The sequence below is a fragment of the Aedes albopictus genome, chromosome 2 (genome assembly GCF_035046485.1).
Source record: "Aedes albopictus strain Foshan chromosome 2, AalbF5, whole genome shotgun sequence".
NCBI classification, from domain to species: Eukaryota; Metazoa; Arthropoda; class Insecta; order Diptera; family Culicidae; genus Aedes; species Aedes albopictus.
Genome location: NC_085137.1, coordinates 340,758,243 through 340,775,201, shown reverse-complemented (window position 1 = coordinate 340,775,201; position 16,959 = coordinate 340,758,243). Strand labels below are relative to the sequence as shown.

Below are 16,959 nucleotides of genomic sequence, written 5' to 3'. Positions count from 1 at the left end.
TCCTTTGACAGATACGCGTATTTCGACTACCACTTGTAATCTTCCTCAGTGTCAGTTATCCACTCCAAGAGGATATCTGACACTGAGGAAGATTACAAGTGGTAGTCGAAATACGCGTATCTGTCAAAGGATAAGCAACATAGGGCGGAATTAAAAGGTACGAAACTGATTACACTCATTCGAAGAGGGTATTCTGCTTAGAGGGTTCGAAAAGTCGGTACAAGACGCCAAGTATGTTAAATTCCACTGTTTCAGTACTAAGTGTAGTGCCATCGGATAAATCTGTTCTAAATCAAGCAATACTTGGCAGAATTCATATAAAATTTCATTCAAATATATAGTGAAAAATTTTATGCTTATTTTTTCGCGTGTTTTTCTCAAAAAGCCCCTGTTTTGATACCTGGGTACCCCAGGTTTTTCCGGCCTAAATTCGGAACAACCCTTTCTTCCCTGTGTTGGAGACATGATATCACTACGATCATTTATTTGATCTGTATAGTGGTGACTTCATCCATGTGTTAATGCTCTACAGCGCGGAGAACCTTTTTTGAAAATTCTCCGTAGTAATTCCCATATAAACCTATTTTGCTCTTGGGCCACCATTAAATTACCACCGAAATGGCTGAAAATTTGACAGGACTCTAGTTTTGCACCAAGGATTGCACAAAGGTGCGTTGCTGAACAAAAGCCAGCCAAAACCTCTTACCCAAAACCCTCAAAAACATATGAAAATCATGAAATCTATCGCAAGTTTTCACAAATATATCATGCACCAATCGAAAGCACTAGTCTTAGGCTTACAAAATCGCACAACCACATCACGGGCGCGCACGTCCTACTATAGTTTTAGATCAATTTTGATTCAAAAATGAGTAATTTTCAAGAATATCGAAGGATAACTCATTTTTAGGCAGCTTTTCCACAACTTAAATGCCATACAGATGATCTTCACATATCTACGAACAAAGCCTTCAAAGCAACTATTATAGTTCATGCGTTTATTAAAGCACGGGACACTGGCATAGCTGTGAATAAACATTTTAGATTTTGTATGAAGGCCATAAACCACAGTCCGTTCAGGAGGCTGTCAAAAATTCAAATTTCAATGGATCGATATGAAATTTTGGATTTCTACAGTTGAAATATTTGATAATCTGACAAAAATATTTTATCTACATGAAAAGCATTTTCATTTTTTAGGTTTCGACCGCCCTCGCACCACTGTGCTTTCATATGCAGCTTTGTTTAAGGTTTCATATTCTCTACAAAAAACATGAAAAATCTGTATATGTTCAAAGTATTATTTGAAAATTTATCATATTTTGATCAATAAAAGTGCCAAGTGTTTTCAACTTTTTTAAACTCTCTTAATGCAATTTTTTTATACAGGACCTACTAAACTACATATGAAGAGTAGGTCCAATGCACTTTTCGTTCAGTTAATGCACTTTTATTGGTGGAAAACGTTTGGCAGATTATATATGCAAAATATAGTATTTTTTAGAATATCGTCCACTACATAAGCACATTTTTCCCCTTTTTTTGTAATGAATATAAAACCTTAAACGTAGCTGCATATGAAAACCTTAGGTTTAAGCTGTAACACAAAAAAAAAAATGAAAAAGTTTCATCGAGTACATATTGAGATATAATGTTTTAAATATGTGTTCAAAAATCTTATAGATTTTACTAAAAGTTCTAAAACTTTCAGAAAACCTATTCGATCTCGTTCAAAATTTTACCAATGGAGCATTAATATATGATTCATGATTAGTCAACTTTTCAGCGTTTTTGATTGACGTATAAAAAAGTTAAAAACATTTGAATGAAAAATTATGTTGATAAAGAAATTGCTGTACGGACAATTGTTTGATACACTGTATGTGTCTGAGCCTCATTTTGCACCTAATTTCAAAACTTCAAAAATCTGATTCTGAAACCTAGCTTGCGACATATCAAACTTCATGATTTTGCAAAACAAGAGTATTGGGCCATGTTTCTAGAGATTTCGGATACACTGGCCAGTTCTTCGGATGTTCCGGACCCAGATGCCCCCAGGGAAATGGCCACTTTCTGACCGGTTCTGAAACCTAGCTTGCGACATATCAAACTTCATGATTTTTCAAAACAAGAGTATTGGACCATGTTCCCAGAAATTTTGGATACAGTGACCACTTCTCCGGATGTTCCGGAAACCTGGTGCCCCTAGGAATGTGTCCACTTTCTGACCGGTTCTGAAACCTAGCTTACGACATATAAAACTGTATGATTTTGCAAATCAAGAGTATTGGACCATGTTTGTCTTGGACTATAGTGAGACCGTAGATCGGTAGACTAATTAAACAACAGGTCTTAACTGGTTGACGAACAGAACGATAATAACTATTTATTGAACTATCAAATATTGTCACTGTTTTTCAGTGCTTGCTTGGTTGCTAAGGATGTTCTCCGTCGCCTTCTTGATTTGCACCGCCATCACTCCTCCTCGACGGTAGTATCCGGGCAGCTTCCCGAAATCGTGTTTGCTTCACCCGTTGAAGTGGTTTTGTCATCATATCGGCGATCATATCATTTGCTGATAGATATTGCGGTTTGATAACTTCTTCTTGCTTCATCTGGCGAACAAAGTGATACCTCGTGTCAACGTGTTTTGAACGACGTCCACTTGAGTTTGCATCGAGTAGTTTGATAGCGCTTTGATTGTCTTCGTTGATGATTACAGGCAGATTCATTTGAACTCCCAAGTCTTCAAACAGTCGCAGTATCCATTTTAGCTCCTTGCAACTTTCGGCCAATGCAACATATTCGGCTTCCGAGCTGCTCAGCGTGACACAGTCCTGCTTTCTTGAGCACCACCCGACCATTCCACCGGCGTATCGAAACAAGTATCCAGTTGTAGACTTCCGATCGTGTGAATCTCCTGCCCAGTCAGCGTCGACAAATATTTCCAAAGGTGTTGTATCCACTCCAAGTATTAGTTCGTGGTCGATTGATCCTTTGAGGTAGCGAAGTACACGTTTTGCTTCTGTCCAGTCGGAATTGGTGGGACAGCTTACCTTCCTTCCAAGGATCGAAACAGCTGCAGCAATGTCCGGTCGAGTATTCGTGGCCACATACAGCAACCCTCCTATAAGGCTTGCGTATTGACGATTGTTGGGTAGCGCTTTCTCCTCCTTTGTCTGTAGGTGTCCAGGATCCAACGGTATTTTGCTGGGTTTCGCATCCTCCAATCCAAATCTGGTCAGCATTTTACGAATGTATGTTGCTTGATTTAGGGAAATGTGTTCTTCGGTACGGTTAACTTGGATTCCCAAGAAATGCTTAATGTCCCCTAAGGACGTTACTTTGAAATGACGATTCAAATCCTTGATTATGGCATCATATTCTTCCTCCGTGTTGCAAACAATGACAAAATCGTCCACGTAAACAGCAATATACGAAACCTTACCGTCACAGCTGCGCTTCACGTACAGGCAAGAATCATTCACGGAAGGGTGGAATCCCATCTTCTTGAGAGTATCATCTAGCTTATGGTTCCAAATCCGTGCAGCTTGCTTCAGTCCGTACAGTCCTTTGCGAAGTCGACAAACCATGTTTTCTCCTTCAGCTGCAACGCCTGGTGGTAGACGCATGTAGACTGTTTCCTGCAGCTCTCCGTTCAAATAGGCAGTCTTCACATCAGCATGTTTTATCAGCATCTTCTTTTGACTTGCCACAGAAAACAGCGTGCGGTAGGTGATTTGCTTGACAACGGGAGCGAATACCTCATCGTAGTCTTCTCCAAATTTTTGAGTGTAGCCTTGAGCCACCAATCGAGCTTTGTATCTCACCACTTGGCCTTGCTCATCTGTCTTCCTCTTGAAAATCCAGCGGCAGCCGATTGTTTTCTTTCCAGCTGGCAATGCTTCAAAGTCCCACACATGGTTTTGATGCAGCGATTGGAGCTCGTCTTCGATAGCTTCTTTCCACAGTTCCTTACACGGACCAGTCATGGCTTCTTTGTAACTGCTCGGTTCCTTCAGTTCATGTTGTATTGCATTTCCAACGGCATTGTAGCGATCCGGAGCCACTCCTTTAGTTGAACGACACGATCGTCTTGGTGTTTCACAAATATTTTCATGCTCCATTCGAACTTGCTCCTCCTGAATCTCTTGATCTTCTAGAACCCCGGCATCTTCATAAAACGACTCATCCAGGTTTTCATCCAAATCTTCCGGATTTGCATCATTCGTCAAAAGTTCAGCTTGTTCGGAGTCCTGTTCCACGGGCGGCAATTGAAAATATTGATCGTCTTCAACTTCTCCTGGAGTCTCCTCAGTAGTTTGATAGGTGTTCAAAAAACGTGCATCCCGGCTAATGGTGATCTGATTCGATATCGTATTGATGAACCGCCATGCTTTGTGCTGCTGTGAATATCCCACGAAAATCAGCTTCTCGGCCTTCGCATCAAGCTTCGTCCGCCTAGCATCCGGCACGAACACCACGGTGTGTCTGGCAGAACAAAATTAATTTAAAAAAATCGGTATCGCTAAAACACCCACCAAACGAAAGCTGAAGGTCCCCTCTTTCATTTGAGACTAAAATGAGAAAGTTCTATCGGCGGATCTAGAACAATTTTTTTTTTTCAAATATTACTATCTTTGAGACTTGTGTTTTTTCTCTTTTCAACCTTGAGTGTAGCCAAATGGGCTTGTATGAGGTCGCCCATTAGTGTCCTTTTAAAAGAGTAAACGGGTCAAATCAAAAATTAAAAATTTCCCTTACAAAATAGTGCTTAGACATAAAGTGCAAAAAACAATATTTAAGGCAGTGGTGGTTTCGAATTTCAGCAGTATTTGGGCATATGTACAAATAAACTTCGCCTTTTATACATGTGAAAGTAGTTATTGCGGCTGCAATTTTCTTATTTTTTTATTGACAGTGTCTCATGATTTAACAGTTTTACGATCGAAGTAGGCCGAGTAATGTCAACAAAAATATAACATACATCAAAGTAGCTCGGATAACGGGGCACAACATTTGGAAGGTAATCCATTTCGGAAGACTGAAAGTTTTTTGATGATGCAATTTAAATCGTTCAAAAGCATGAATGAAACGATCTAGAACTCTACACCAATTTCATCAACGTGAAGGTCTGTCTTATATCCCTGTATGCCGTGGCTCGGATAGAATTATCACATGTCGATATTTGTTCAATTTGTGTAACTTTATGGTACCCAAGACTTAAATATATTTAGTTAATTTAGACTATTTCAGTTAGGTATAACTTCTTACTTTTAAAGAAACAACTACGACAAGAACCCGCTAAGTGACGAGGAAAACCAAACCAAAGAGTACGTTTTGTGTTTGAAGAAGTATTTTTCCGCCAAAATTATCATCGAAAGCAGTTAATATTCACTGTTTTAGATTTGTTTAGTAAAATTGTCTAATAACGGGTAATTAGACATAAAAATATTAGTAACCGTATATCTTTGTAAACTCAACTGACAAAAATACACCTCATCCTTTTTTTACGTCCATGCTTGGCTGAGCGACAAAAAATTCTACCGCTAAGACAATGAGCAAACTCAACAGTTTTATATTTTTTAAAACATCTTCGTGATTGGGAGAAGTGTACAAAAATATAAAAATGTGTATTTTGATCATTATTTTGCCGGTAGAATTTTTTTTCGCTAAGCCAATAGTGGACGTAAAATAAGGTTTGGGTGTAGAATAATTAATGCTACATGTCTAACGGTTGCACAATATATATGTAGTGAGAACAATGTGCTAATCTGTTGGTTATCAATAGTTTGATCTTCTGTTAGCATCATGGCATTATGGCATTATAGACGAGTTAGCAACTTTTCATTCAGTTCAACAGCTTTATTGACATATACACTTGTTTTACATTTAAGTACATATGTCTGAGCACATACATATTAATCAGAACAGATTGAAAATGTCTTAACTTGCTCTTGTTTCTACTTGCAGGATGTTGATATTATGACAACTTTTTTTCTGAAAGATATCAGAGATAGCAGTTAGTACTACCCCACAAAAAAAATCGGAATTGCTCATTTAAATTTATCTCATTCAATGGTGGCGAATATACCCATAGGATTTACTCTCTATAAGCTTACATATTATTTGAAACCATCTACATGGAGTTGCGGCACTTGTTTGTGAAATATGTAGTGCTGCAAAGAACTACAACTTCTCATAAAGGGCAAACGTGGCAGATCTAGCGCTACTACTGATGACGCAGAAAGAAATTGCTCGTTGCAGTTGTGTTCTAGATGCTACAGGAAGATGATCAAAGGCAACTTGTTGCACGAAATCTGAAGTACATTGAAACTTGTTGAACATCATTCAGACTTCTCATAAAGTTGCTGCGGTTGCTGAATATTTGCGGGCAAAACCCAGAGATCAGGCTGATCAGATGAAGCTCTCAAATATTCACGAACTGCCATCCAGATGGAAACCGGCGTCAACGAGTGACCAGAACCGATTTGTTCACCGATGATTTGTTTTTGATAACGAAAAGGGCCCATAAAGCCACAGCTGCAAACGCGTGAGTATCCAGCATAACTATGCTGAGGATGACGGGTTCGATTTCCGGTCAGTCCAGGACCTTTTCGTGAAGGAAATTTCCTCGACTTGAATGAGCATGCAGTATTTTCGTGCAAGTCACACGCTATTCACATGCAAAATAGTAATTGACAAAGGAAGTGTTTAGTTAAAAACTGTGAAAGCGCTTGTAGGAGATAAAAAAAAAAGAAAATTTCAAACAAATCGAACAACAAGTATTATATCTCCTACAGTGCTCATAGAACAAGCTAAGAAGCAGGCTTTGTCCCTGTAGGGACGTTACGCCAAAAAGAAGAAGACGAAAGAAAACATGTGTCTTGAGTACCAGACGCGCATTGAAGTTGAGAAGCTGTTTGAGGAGAATATATGACGAAGTCACACCCCGAAATTTCAAGAGCACAAATCTGAAGAACCAAATGACGGTAAGTGCTGTAAAGTTGGTCGACTGGTGACCTGCTTGTGCCAGTAAAATACGAGACCCTAAAGACGTATACGTATCTATCATAGGATGCAAACACATTATTGGAATCTTGATTGGAATTCAAAGGAACAGCATATAACTCGATTTTATACTCACTGTTCTAGTACTTTCACCACACTGTCCATAAACACAAAACTGCCATCTGCTGGAATTCCCATTCACATGGGACTGTAGAATAATAAACATAATATAAAAAATATATGCTTGCAATGGAAAAATAGTGTTTTGTCATGAAAGTGTTCTTCGAAAAAAAATGAAAAAATATCATATTTTTCGAAAAAAAAATGTTCTAGACCCGCCGATAGAACTTTCTTTTTCAAGTCTCAAATGAAAGGGGGGACCCTTAGCTTTCGTTTGGTGGGTGTCTCAGCGATACCGATTTTTTTAAATTAATGTTGTCCACCAGACACACCGTGACACGTACGCTTCCGATCCAAATACTTGCAACATTCCCATGTCCGGTTTGAATCCATGCCAGTTTTCAAAAGGTGTTCGCTCAGCTGACTTGGTCGGCAATATATTTTGCAGGAAATTCGCAGTGTTGATGGCTTCTCCCCAATAGCGGTTATGCATTCCAGCCTCCAAGAGTAAACACCTCGCCATTTCAACCAATGAACGATTTTTGCGCTCCGCAATTCCATTTTGTTGTGGTGTGTAGGCCGTGGTAAACTCCTGCTGGATCCCTTCACGCTTCAGAAACTTTATCAACTCACCGCTACGATATTCACCACCTTGGTCCGATCTCAGCTTCTTCGGCGGTCTGCCAAATAGGGTTCTCATCTTCAGCACATAATCTTCAATTGCACCAACAGTTTCCGATTTCTCCCGTAACAAGTACAGCACGGTATATCTACTGTGGTCATCAATTAGTGTGAGAAAATACCGTCGACCTCCTGGGGTTGCCGTCCTCATTGGTCCGCACAGATCCGTGTGTACCAAGTCCATCACCGCTACTGATTTCTTCATCGCTTTCTTTGGAAATGGCAAACGAGCAAATTTTCCAGCAAGGCAAGTTTCACACGTGATCTTGGTGCCACAGTTACGTATCTTGATTCCAGTCGCTAGCTGCCGGTGTTCCAAATCTTGTATTGCTTGAACGTCACGATGTCCGAGCTTCTTATGCCAGTCATGAATACACTCCTTTTCACAGCATTCAGCTTTCATTGCATTTGACCGCTCCACCATTCGCAAGTGGTATAGTCCATTTCTTCGCACAGCTACAGCAGCGACTCGATCCTCCCGTGCAATGGTGCATCCGCTCTGATCAAAAATGACTTTAGCTCCTTTGGCGACCAGCTGTCCCACAGAAACTAGGTTCATATCCAAGTCGGGAACATACAGCACCTGAGTAAGCGTAATCTTCTTGGCGACTCCATCTTGTCCGTAGCAATCCAACTGGCAACTTCCGACACCTTTGACGATAGCTTTTTCACCATCCGCAACGGTCACGAATCCTGGCGTTCCTGCGTTCGGCTCTTGAACCTCCTCGAAGTAATCCAAATTAGCGCACATGTGGGAACTTGCTCCTGAATCAACAATCCATTGATCGGTTGGACCTTCCCTCGCACTGAATACGAAGGCTTCTTCCTCAGATGCCGCAACTCTCGCTTTTGGTGGATTCTTGAAGGTTCGCCTGCTTTCATGACTTCCAAACTTTTGGCTTCGAGCATCGAGATCTTTGTCCTGCTTCGCCAGGAGCTTGCAATCACGTTTCTTGTGACCAGCTTTCTGACAATGATGGCACACGATTGTCTTCAGCTTCCCATTTACCTTGAGAACCGATGAATCGGCCGGAACAATTTCTTTCCGCTTCTGTACCTCATTGATGATCTTGTCCTTCACGAACGCCAACGTCAGTTCTTCATCGGAGCGATTCTCCAGGGTTGTGGTTAACGCATCGAACGAACTCGGAAGGCTTCGGAAAACCAGGACCACTTGAAGATCGTTATCCAGTTTCGTTCCAGCATTCGAAAGCTTCTCGAAAAGGTCTTCAAACTCGATCAAATGTTCTACGATGTCGTCCCCTTCGTTGAATTTCAGGTCGCAAATCCGCTTCAGTAGGTGTACTTTGGATGTCAGAGACTTCTTCTCATGCTGCCGTTTCAAGTTTGCCCAAACTTCCTTCGCTGTCTTGGTGTTCCGGATTAGGCCGTGCTGACTCCGACTGAGCAATAGTCCAATGGTCGCACGCGCCTTTTGATCTCCTTCTTCCCAAGCCACCAGCGCCGCAGCATTCGAACCATCAGCAGCCGCTGCCGGCTTCACTCCCGGTTCGACGTACTTCCATAAGCCTTCTGTCACCAGCAGGAATTCGACTTCGAGCTTCCACGCATCGTAGTGTTCGTTGTTGAGCTTGATGATTCCTGATCGTTCCATTTTCGAGAAATTAAATCCGCAGGCCCATAACCTCTTGGACTATAGTGAGACCGTAGATCGGTAGACTAATTAAACAACAGGTCTTAACTGGTTGACGAACAGAACGATAATAACTATTTATTGAACTATCAAATATTGTCACTGTTTTTCAGTGCTTGCTTGGTTGCTAAGGATGTTCTCCGTCGCCTTCTTGATTTGCACCGCCATCAGTTTGTAGAGATTTTGGATGTACTGGTCACTTCACCGGATGTTCCGGAAACCTGGTGCCCCCAGGGATGTGGCCACTTACTGACCGGTTCAAAAACCTAGCTTGCGACATATCAAACTTCATGATTTTGCAAAACAAGAGTATTGGGCCATGTTTCTAGAGATTTCGGATACATTGGCCACTTCTCCGGATGTTCCGGACCAAGGTGCCCCCAGCGAAATGACCATTTACTGATCGGTTCTGAAACCTAGCTTGCGACATATCAAACTTTATGATTTTGCAAAACAAGAGTACTGCACCATGTTTCTAAAGATTTCAGATACACTGGCCACTTCACCGGATGTTTCGGAAACCTGGTGCTCCCAGGAAAGAGGACACTTTCTGCTCGGTTCTGAAACCTATCTTGCGACATATCAAACTTTAAGCTTTTGCAAAACAAGAGTATTGGGCCATGTCTCTTGAGATTTCGGATACACTGGTCACTTCTCCGGATGTTCCGAAAACCTGGAGCCTCAGGGAAGTGGCCACTTTCTGACCGGTTCTGAAGCCTAGCTTGCGACTCATCAAACTTCGTGATTTTGCAAAACAAGAGTACTGGACCATGTTTCTAGAGATTTCGAATACACTGGCCACTTCACCGGATGTTCCGGATCCTTTTGCCCCCAGGGAAGAGGCCACTTTCTGACTTGTTCTGAAACCTAGCTTGCAACATATCAAACTTCATGATTTTGCAAAACAAGAGTATTGAACCATGTTTCCAGAAATTTCGGATACAGTGACCACTTCTCCGGATGTTCCGGAAACCTGGTGCCACTAGGGATGTGGCCACTTTCTGGCCGGTTCTGAAACCTAGCTTGCGACAAATCAAACTTTATGATTTTGAAAATCAAGAATGTTGGGCCATGTTTAGCAAAATCATGAAGTTTGATATTTCGCAAGCTAGGTTTCCGAACCGGTCAGAAAGTGGCCGCTTCCCTGGGGGTACCAGGTTTCCGGAACATCCGGAGAAGCGGCTAATCTATCCGAAATTTCTGGAAACATGGTGAAATACTCTTGTTTTGCAAAACTATAAAGTTTGATGTGGCGCAAGCTAGGTTTCTGAACTGGTCAGTAAGTGGCCACATCCCTGGGGGCACCAGGTTTCCGGAACATCCAGTGAAGTGACCAGTACATCCAAAATCTCGACAAACATGGCCCAATACTCTTGATTTGCAAAATCATACAGTTTTATATGTCGTAAGAGAAGTGGTCACTGTATCCGAAATTTCTGGAAACATGGTCCAATACTCTTGTGTTGCAGAATCATGAAGTTTGATATGTCGCAAGCTAGGTTTAAGAACCGGTCAGTAAATGGCCATTTCCCTGGGGGCACCTGGGTCCGGAACATCCGGAGAAGTGGCCAATGTATCCGAAATCTCTAGAAACATGGCCCAATATTCTTGTTTTGCAAAATCATGAAGTTTGATATGTCGCAAGCTAGGTTTCAGAACTGGTCAGAAAGTGGCCACTTTCCTGGGGGAACCAGGATCCGGAACATCCGGAGAAGTGGCCAGTTTATCCGAAATTTCTAGAAACATGGTCCAATACTCTTGTTTTGAAAAATCATGATGTTTGATATGTCGCAAGCTAGGATTCACAACCGGTCAGAAAGTGGCCACTTCCCTGGGGGTACCAGGTTTCCGGAACATCCGGAGAAGTGGCCAGTATATCCGAAATCTCTAGAAACATGGCCCAATACTCTTGCTTTGCAAAAATCATGAAGTTTGATATGTCGCAAGCTAGGTTTCATAACTGGTCAGAAAGTGGCCACATCCCTAGTGGCATTTCATTAACTTTCGTTGAGAAACGGCTGAGAATCAGATTTTTGAAGTTTTGAAATTGGGTGCAAAATGAGGCTCAGGCACATAGGTGTTAAAGTCTGAACTGCCCTAGTGGTGATGTTCCATTGCATAAGTCCAAAATTCAACTCATTTGTGATTTTCTGTAAAATTTCATCAAAATTGGATGAAATTTGACAATTTTACAGATTTTTCAACTTTTGATGTTGATACCTGGTACTGTGAAGGTTAACCTACCGTAGCTTGCGCGGTTAGCCACTACCGTCAGCACCACGCTAATGTTGAGTACAAAAAGCGAGATTTTTTCAAAGTGTTGTACAAAACACAACAGCGCGATCACTCGATGGTTAACCACAGATTGGGTTTATTCTTTCGACGCTATTGACTCAATTGATAGTGTTTATTATTATTGCCAAGCAATAGAATGTCAGAGATTTTTAGCTACTAATGTTATCGCCCTTGAATACATTTGGGAGATATTACCTTCACTTCGAAGTCTGCGATACTTTCATGTGCCGTCCTCACTCTCTACCATCCATGGCCACACACCCATGCAGGTCCGTCCGATGGGTGAAAGTGAAAGTTCTAATAAAAAACTCTTCCTCAAATTCACTTTCAATACCATGTCGAATTGCGAAAGCTAGACCGGCCGGGCCCCCTGTAATCCACTTTCCGAACGCGAGCACGCGCACTCCTACTGTTTGCCAGTGCGATCATTCATGCACTCATTTATTACGATCCTACCCCCCTCATACACGTGTATACATGCGAACCCCACCGCATCATTCAGCGATCAGCGTAGAGGAGAGAAGCCTATGACCTCGTTGTAGAACCCCTCACCGACTGTCTGTCTACCTAACCTCCATTAGCATTGGACTTTCACTGCGGCTACCGGGCAGTCAGTGTGCTCTTGATTGAACCCGAACACTGCTGCGCTGCCTCTGAACAGCTCGCTAAATTCTCACCCTCCATGTCGGTGCCAGCCGATTTTTGCTCATCGCCACAATCTTCTGCCGCGTCGCGCCGCGCCGGTGCCACGCGTTCAACCTTGTTCGCGGTCGCGAAACGAAGCGGGAAAGCAAAAAACAATAAACACGAACACGAAAACAAGCAACGAGCCCACTTCCTCAATATCAAAATTGGGCTTTTATTGCTGGTGCCAGCCGTGTTTTAGTACCAAGATTTATCCATGTCAGGTAAGGGCGTAACTAGGAGGGCAGGGGCTGAATTCCCTCTCGATCGTGATAGGTTATGGGTCTATCAACATTACAATACATAAATTATGAGTTGTTCGAATCTGACAATATTTTATGCGTATCTATCAAGTATAAAAAAAAACAAATCAACTGGCTCCGGCTATGGCCTCCAATTCCGTGCCTGACTACGCCCTTGCTACGAGTTGTATGTTAAATGACTGGAGATATGAATGAACTCTCCCATCCCATCCAATACACCGACGACGACGACGTCGATACGGCACACTTGACCTACTTGGGAGGAAGATTTCACCTTTTTCGGCCAGTCATGGATATGTTAATTATTGCACTCCGGACGACGCAAACGACGACGAAGATGACGGCGCGACCATGCTCGCTGTGGATTCCCATACATACCCCCGTCGAACGAATCTGGAGGCCATCACGTGCTTCCCCAGGTGCACCCCGCCTCCCGAGATCCTCCAGTAACATTTAGCACGTTCCAAACGATACCACGAGATAAACACACTGAGCGTAGCCGCCGCGCACCTACTTCTTCAGCGTTTTGGTTTTCTCTTTCGTGCTTTGTGAAGAAAAAAGCGCACTTTTCTCATTGACTATAATCGTGAATACAACAACGTGACCTACTTTCGATACAGGGGGAAAACCAGCACCACATTTAATACTGCGTCCAGGCCTGCCAGCCCGAGTAATTCAAGATCGTGGAAAGTGATACGATTCCAGTGGGAGGTTTTACTTTTTGCTTTTGGTGCTGTGCGGATAGATATTCACTTCAAGTTTCACATAATTGGACTCCCGAGCTTTCCAGATCGCACTTCAGCATTTGGAATTGCCATATTGAATAGAAGAAAGTGGTAGAAAATGCCATTTTCTATCAAAGCCAGTTATAGTTAACAATGTTCATAAACAATAAACCGATTTTCATACAAAGTAACAAAATATGCTTGCACCTAGCTTTGTTCTGCTATAACCTGTCCAGTTGAGTATTTGCCAGTGACTTACAGAAATAATTTATTTCATTACAGCAAAATTTAAAATTTTAGGAAAACCTACAGTAAAGTTACAAAAAGATGACCTTATACTTTTGTTTGATAGGGACAATTTTCATAACAACTTTGAGCTCAACAGGTTCGATAAAATATCCACTGAAGAAGAGAACAACACTGCCACTATTTGAAACCTGGACAGATACTTAGATTTTCGAACAGCGTGCATCTTTGTTTCAACTTCAAATAGGAGCAAAAACACCTTTTGATATTGTCAATGCACACTGACTTTGTTAGGTCAAATTTTCTGAATTTTCAACAACAAAAAACCGTGGCTTTAGGCTAGTTGCACTCAGTCAATTTACAAAATGGGTTACCTAATAAAAATTCAAGTGAGTCCTTGTACTTATCAGTCGTAAAGCATGTTTGTTCTACTAACATGAAGTGTAGTCTCGGGTAGGCATATCATCTATCAGCAAGGCACAATGAAGTATTTTTAATAAGAGACGAACCAGCTCAGGGCTGAAAGTCTCAAAAATAAAGAGAAAAAAAGTATTTTTAAGGTTCAGGGTCATTTGGCCGAACGTCATTTGGCCAAACGCCATTTGGCCGAATGCCGTTTGGCCGAAAAATTAATGATGAACTTAAGTGACAATGAAGATCATCATAGCGCAACACGAAAAGGTGACCTTCCCACGTTGCGGATTCCGTTTACGATCGAGCATGTTTCAAACCGCCTCAACCATTCATCCATCAGCAATTTTTCATTGCACGATTTGACAATTCTCTGGCCACAATGACAGTTCTGCATGAGTAAGACAAAAACGGCCTTGGTTTTTGTCCTCTTTTCGCTCATGCATTATCTATCAAAATGATCTGACATCTGTCAAGAATTTTAGATACTAAGGATAAGGGTATTGTCACAAAAGATCTAAATACTGGACGCATCGAGATAGTTTGCTCGAACAAAAAAAAAACTACAGAACCCCCAGCTGGGTTCCCAGCAACTCTAATCCCTACCTCCCTGTGGCTCCGGCTCGTTGTGAGTTGACAGAGAAAGGAGATTACTTTTGTAAGCCTAAGCGTCTGTTTTCTCGGGAAGCGACTTACAGTTTTTTTTACTTATTCGTGTATTTGAAAGGTTCGGGCGCCATATGGGCATAACTGAGCCGAAATTATTTAATATTACATTGATTTAACATTTTACTGCCTTAAACACTATGTTAGTTTGGGAAGCCAAAGTACTCGCGGCTGTGTAATTAGGAGAGCGGGGATAAACACGTGTGGAACGACTTTCACGAAATCCGTTCAGCTGCTTGGTTTTGCTGATGATATTGATATTATTGCCCGTAAATTTGAGACGATGGTGGAAACGTACATCTGACTAAAGAGTGAAGCCAGGCGAATCGGACAAAGTACATGAAGGAATCACCGCGCCCGTCACCCCGAATTTATATCGACGGTGATGAAATCGAGGAGGTTGAAGAATTCGTGTACTTGGGCTCACCTGAGTGTCGCGGACTGACTCAATATGCTCTCTCATCGGGAGCCAAACATCCGGAGCCAAACATTGAAGATGGAGGTTATGTTAAACCTTGTTGAACCTGTGTGATTGATTGAAGAGTATTGTTATCTAGGTGCTGCGGATATAATCAAAACTGTTGTCACGATATCTCCATTTGCCACTGTCAATCCGTTGGAAACCGAGGAGAAGGATAAACATTGTTTTGAGCCTATTTTAGTTAATTTTGTAACAACTATTCATCAAAATTTCCATCGCGAATGGAAAATAATAAACTTTGAACACGAGAATAAAATCGGAATAATGGTGGATTGATCATGTTTACCATTTCCGAACAGCGTCGCGACGGCGTGTTTGACAACCGCGCTGAGAGAGGTGGTTGCAAGAAAATTGAACGCTCGTGCGTGTTTACAAGCTGTGTGCCGGGAGTGTGTAGGTGTGTGTTTAGCTAGCTTGAAAAATAAAACCGTTTCTATTCGCACCACCTAGGGGCTCACTGGTGACCGCTGACAACGACACCAGCAGAGAAATTCAGAGGCGCATTGTGGCAAGAAATCGTGCTTGTTTTGGATTCCGCAGAACTCTACGATCGAATAAAGTTCGCCGTAACACGAAGTTAACTATCTACAAAACGCTGATTAGACCGGTCGTCCACTATGGGCACGAAACATGGACGCTACGTGCAGAGGACCAACGCGCCCTTGGAGTTTTTAAACGGAAGGTGTTGCGTACCATCTACGGCGGAGTGCAGATGGAAGACGGGATTGGAGAAGGCGAATGAATCACGAACTGCATCAGCTGCCGAGAGAACCAACCATCGTCCATACCGCGAAAATCGGGAGGCTACGGTGGGCAGGTCACGTCATCAGGATGTCGGATAGCAACCCGACTAACATGGTTCTCGAGAGTCATCCGACCGGTACAAGAAGATGTGGAGCGCAGCGTGCTAGGTGGGTCAACCAAGTGGAGGACGATCTGCGGACGCTACGCTGAGTGCGGAACTGGAGACAAACAGCCATGGACCGAGTGGAATGGAGACGGCTACTATGTACAGCAGAGGCCACCCAGGCCTACGATTCTACACCATGAATAAAAATCATGGATACACGAACAACAAGGAACTATGTTCTGCAAACTAAACGTAACGCCTGCGAAATCGAGCATTGGCACTACGGAAGATCACAGAAACGTGATTTTCGTTCCAGAAATCCTCCATCAGTTCATGAGAGGGGCCACATTGTTTACATTGGCTAGAACTTTGTTCACGGGTACGTTCCCATAAACGCGATTTTGTTTACGGACATAAGAACCTACTTCACGGTCGGCATTTGGTCGGCGATGAATTTCAAAGCATTTTCGTCGTGTCATAATTAAATTTTGACTTTTGCAACATACTTACTTATCACATTCAAGATAAACTGCCGCGCAATATGTGGATACACATTTTGATTATTAAAAGAAATAGGGTGCCTGTACCAATTATGGCACTACCTAAGGAAAATTATTTGTACAAAAATAACGAGAAGATCAACGAATGTCATCAATACGTTAAAAGAAAGCATAGTTTCCATACTTTACAGGAAAAATATGTATATAGAAACACTGCATGTGAGCTAATGGTACGGTTGCCCCCGTCTGATTAAAACTATGGCAGGTTTCCTAGTATACGTTCAAAACTCGTCATCTTGCCTGGAGGAAAGAAGGATTACTTGAAGATTCCTGACTAGCGTAGGTCGGCTCTGATCGCGGTACCCCATGAAC

The 16,959-nt window shown here is 42.2% G+C and overlaps 1 protein-coding gene across 2 annotated transcripts in view; it reads right to left on the bottom strand.

The window, feature by feature from the left end:
• Nucleotides 1-16,959, bottom strand: part of LOC109430941 (cuticlin-4) — a 231,799-nt gene that overhangs the window by 117,549 nt on the left and 97,291 nt on the right. The gene's annotated exons all lie outside the window — the stretch shown is intronic.